This window comes from Scyliorhinus canicula, unplaced genomic scaffold (genome assembly GCF_902713615.1).
Source record: "Scyliorhinus canicula unplaced genomic scaffold, sScyCan1.1, whole genome shotgun sequence".
NCBI lineage: Eukaryota > Metazoa > Chordata > Chondrichthyes > Carcharhiniformes > Scyliorhinidae > Scyliorhinus > Scyliorhinus canicula.
This window is the reverse complement of record NW_024055709.1, coordinates 151,712-157,020: the sequence shown is the minus strand read 5'-3', so window position 1 is coordinate 157,020 and position 5,309 is coordinate 151,712.

Genomic DNA, 5,309 nt, shown 5'->3' with positions numbered 1-5,309 from the left:
TTTCAATTGTTTAACAGTCCCTCTCATTGCTGCCAATGAGTGGAGAAATGACCAGTTCATGACCTGCTTTCGTGGAGAATAAAACATTTATTCCTGTGATATCGTGTAATATGCCGCAAAGTCCTGATATCCTGTGTTCCCAACACCAGTGAATGTTAGACAGCCGCTGGTCAGTAAAATTAGCGGCAACGATTTGGATGCTAAAGGATAACTTTGCTGATCGCCGCGTCCGTTCTGATTCATTAACTTCTCTGTCAAAAGCTGGTCTGAATTTTATGTTTCTCTGTCAACTCACTGCTGAATTATCAGGCAAGCGGCTTCTTTTACCGCTAATGTTCACAGGACTGTCTGAGGCTCAGGGGCAAATCGAGAAATGTAAAGAGAGACATTGTATAATGTGAGGAGTTTCTTCTTGTCGACAGACCCACATTGTACAGTGATGGCCATCCGCACTGCAAATGTAATCACGTCATTCATTCCCTCATTTAGTTACATTTCGTCTGAGAAATTATACTTTGCTGTTGTAATTGGATAGACAGACGATTTATACCCTGATAAATATAATTTATTCTGTTTATATTCATCCCTTTATATTGGAGTGCAGAAATAAAGAGACTTAATGTATAATGGAATTAGATTTTACTCAGAGATGCTCAAATGTAATTTTCCATTCGGATGAGGATAGACATTACAATGAATCCATTCAGCCAAACAAATATACCGATCTAATGTCACTTTTTAATAATAACCTATAGTAAATATCTGAGTCCATTCTGTTGGGGGTGTGGAAGGTGGGACGTGGATCCAGGCGCCGCCTCCACCAGGGAATCAACAGGCGGCGCCTGGAAAGCCGCCCCCTTCTGCCGGGTATTTAAATGCCGCTCACTGGGACCCGAATCCAACAGTCCGGGAGCTGGTTTGTTCACTGAGTTCCTGACACAACCATTTCCCCCAAATGACCAGAAGGATGAGGTGGGCCATTTCTCTCAGTTTGTTGCTGACTTTCTTATCCCGTGAGTAGTTTTTATTGTCCAAGTCTCTCACTGTTACTGTCTCAGTGTTAGTCTCTCTCTGGAATGTTCCAGAGTCACCAATCATTTCACCAGCATTAATCCTCGGGCTTTTTGATATATTTTTACAGGTGTCCAGTCGGATGTTGTGTTGACTCAGCCAGAGGCAGAGACCGGGCGTCCCGGAGGCTCCCTGACACTGACCTGTAAAACCAGCGGCTTCGATCTCGGCACCGCTTACATGCACTGGATCCGCCAGGTTCCCGGACAGGGGCTGGAGTGGTTGGTATATTACTATAGTTCATCCAGCAACAACTACGCCCCAGCCATTAAAGATCGATTCACTGCGTCCAAAGACACTTCAAACAACATCTTATCTTTGGCCATGAGGAGCCTGAAGACCGAAGACACCGCCATCTATTACTGTGCAAGAGACCACAGCGAGAGGAACCAGGGCTGGACCCGCACAAGAACAGCTCGAGAGGAATTCAGCAACTTGCACCTTAACCTGAAGGTCAGTACTTGATTCAAATGTAATATTAATGTCAGTGATCAGAGTCATTGCACAAGCTGCTTCTTACATAACTAACACAGAGAAAATTAAACAGTAAAGCCGAACAAACCAATCGATCTAATAGGATGAGCTTTTGTCTGTTTATATTTACTGTTCACAGTTTCAGCAAATACAGACTTGAATATAATCATCGTTTTATTATTCCTGATACTTGGGAAAATCTATGTACATTGGATTTGATAAACTGCTGTATAAATAGTAAATTAGATCAGAAGTAAACGTGTATTTGAAGTGAATATTGAGCGGCAGGACTGAACAGAGAGTGAGTGCAGTTTTTGTGCGGGTGTCTGTCACTGTGACTACAGCAGTGGGGTCACAGTGCTGTGCACAGCGACATCCTCATACAAAAACCTCAGTGATATAGTTTGTTCAAATTGGTGATCAGCGCCACAACAGGATCGTCAATGTAAATGAGTTTTAAATAAAACAAAGTTTGGAAGTAATATTAATTTACAAAAAGGTATAAAAATCTTCCACTTTATCTCTGTTGACCGACTCGCTAAATCTGCACAGAGGTTTTTAAAATGTTCCGACCCTCTTTATAAATGTAATGACCCGGACAAGCTGAAATAACTCACCCATTCGCTCTTGGAAGAGACAGAGTTAGGTTTTTGAGTGAGCAGTGAAATTAAATCTCTGTATTTTTCAGTTAACAAGTCTGCCGCAGTATTTGACACGCTGTGTCTCACTGTGATAACTGGGGCACAGCAGTTACTGTCAATACAAAAAGCCCCTCAGCACTAATTAACTGAGGCTGGCTCAGTGCTCGCTTTTACAATCCAACTTTATTCACAGTGAAGCATTATTTATTTCCAGCACTGACAAAATAATAAGAATGAAAATAGAAATTTGGTGGTCGTTAGTTAGTCACAGTTGGTGTTTTCAGTAACATTTCCATATCTGTGAAATATAAACCATTCGGTCGTTTATGAAGAGAGAACGGTATCCACAAATATTAACATAATTTCCTGAAAATTAATCGTGAATTTTCTTTGCCGTTGGTTTGTGAATATTTAAAATAATGGTGGATTTCTGTCTATTTTGTGCAGGTGCGGTTATTGTATGGAGCAGCCCAGGGAATGTGACACTGTGACTACTTTGACTACTGGGGACAGGGGACCATGGTGACGGTGACTGCAGGTAAGAACCATTTCGTCATTTACCAACTGTTTTACTTGAGTATTTGTTTTATATTTTTCTGCATTTTCAAAATCCATTCGTTCACTGAAATGTGTTTTGGTGGATCATGTATTGAGATGTTGTTGCAATGTTTCATTTGGTTCTGCTGAAAGGGGGATATAGAATCCCGCGGTTTCTTGACAGAAAGATGCTGCTGAGGGATTCAGTCCCTGTTTGCTGTGATTTGATGTTTATTTGCTGAGGATACTGTGTGGCTGGGTTACTTTAAATACAAAACGTGTGTTTTTACGATGTTTAATCTCGGTTCTATCTAATGTCTGCAATTTGTACCGTCTTCTGCACAAGTGTATGAGATCGATACCAACATTGACAAAATGTGCTAAAGTTTCTGTATTATCTTATTGAACATGTTCTGCTTACTGAAAGTGCTGATGGTATTATTCAGGTTTTCTGTTTAGTTTACCTGTTCGTTCATTTGATGAAATGGGGGTTTGGTGCATTCTAAATTGAGATGTTCTTGCAATGTTACATTTGATTCTTTTGGAAGTGTTTGTAGAATTGAGCTGCTTCTCCGTGATGTTTCACTCCTTCAGTGATGTGGTTTGGTGTTTTCCTGCTGAGGAATGTTTTTGGGTGACTTTGTGTAGAAAAGTTTGTGAAACGGTTTGGTGTGTCTGTATTGTTTCAACTCGGTGACACTGAGCGGTTACACGTTTTGTGATTGAATGCAGAGTCTGCGTGTTTGAAACTGCTTGTCGCAGGATTGTCGGCAGAGAACAGGGAGGCTGTTTCTGCATCTTGAAAAAAAAGTGAAAATTGCAGATTAAACTAAGCCACGTTTTGCCACAAATCCTTTCCGAGCACAAGTTGTTGCTGCAATCAGTTTGCCGTTTGTGCAAAGTTTAATCTCGGTGGCATCTGATGGTTGCAGCTTTTACCATCAACTGCAAACATTAAAAGCATTTAAATGTGTTTGAAAAGTGACTCAGTATGAAAAAAATGGTTAAGTTTCAATATTTATTTGTTGTTAATATTCGAGCACCTCGCAATGCTATTGCTGTTATTCCACATTTCTGTTTAGTTTAATAATTCATACATTTGGTTACGAGTTGGTTTGCTGGATATTGATATTTTCTTGCAATGTTAAGTTTGATCCTGTTCGATGTAGAATTGAGCTGCTTCTCCATAAACGGGTTTCAGTCCTTCATTGATGTGATTTAGTGTTTTGTTCTGTTGAGGAGATTGTGTATCTGGGTGACTTTAAATGATTCAGATCTGTCAAACGGTTCAGCGTTTCTGCATTGTTTCTGCATTGTTTAAACTCGGTGACACTGAGCGGTTACACGTTTTCTGGTTGAATGCAAACAGTCTCGGCGTTTGAAAATGCTTGAAAGGCGAATGTCCGGAGAAAACAGCCAGGCTTAAGAAAATAATCTAATAAAGATATGTTGATGCATTTTGTAATTTTAACTGAAGATTCCAGATTAAACGAAATAATGACTGAAACGCCCATGCCGAACATAGTAACATTTATATAATTCAAACAATTGCAATGCGGTGATACAACTCCATATTAACCAAAGCTTATTATATATTAATATAATTCATCATTAATCAACTTTTACAATCCTGCTGTGTTCTGCACGAGGTTAACATGACCGGACAGGTTTCTAGGCTGGAAATACTTTGTAATTCCAGTTATTCTATTATTTCTGTGGCGCTGCAACCATATTATCCCTTCACTGTAATGCGCAGTTGGATAGCGAGGGAATTATCATTAATCTAATTTTAAACAGGTTTCTGAGATGTGGAAGTCGCTGCCAATCAATGAATTGTTCCCATGATTTTATTTGTATTATAGGAAAGTTCAGATTGCCTATGGCAAGAGATTGAAAAGTAAAAGCTTGAATGTCAAACCGATTTATTTATTTACAAAAGGTTAACAGTACCTTTGCATTTTATAATGACACCCTGTCTCCCATAGCTGTGCTCTACATACGATAGAATTATAGGAAAACAGATGATAGGAAAGAAGGAATGATTATATCTTAGCTTTAGGCTTAAATTTTATTAAATGCTAAATTCAACATCAAATTGTCGACGCTACTTGCTCATAATGTGTCAGTTTTACAAATGATTTGAATAAACATTACTGAGCTGTTCTCGTTATATTCATTACTTTCTGAGAATAGATGGAGTTTATGATTTATCAATGCGTTCAGAAAGGCGCATATTTTGCACATTTGTAGGTCGAATAGGGCAATTGGAGTTTAAAAAATTAAAATGTGAATACAGTCAATTAAATGTTAAGATGTTTCCATCTAGTAATTTGGAGTTTATTGCTCAACATTGTTTGATTGTCAGGTTGTTTTAATTAAACCCCAATTATTTCATAAAGCTCTGGGTAAAACAAGTTAGGGATTATTGAAAGCTATTTTTGTTATATTTATTATTATAGTACAGATAATCGAATAAAGAATTAGCTGACAATTAACAATAACTTACAATACAATATCAGTGAGAATTAATTCAACATAAATGACCTCCTACAATTGAGTTGTATCCTGGCAATATCTCAAATGTTT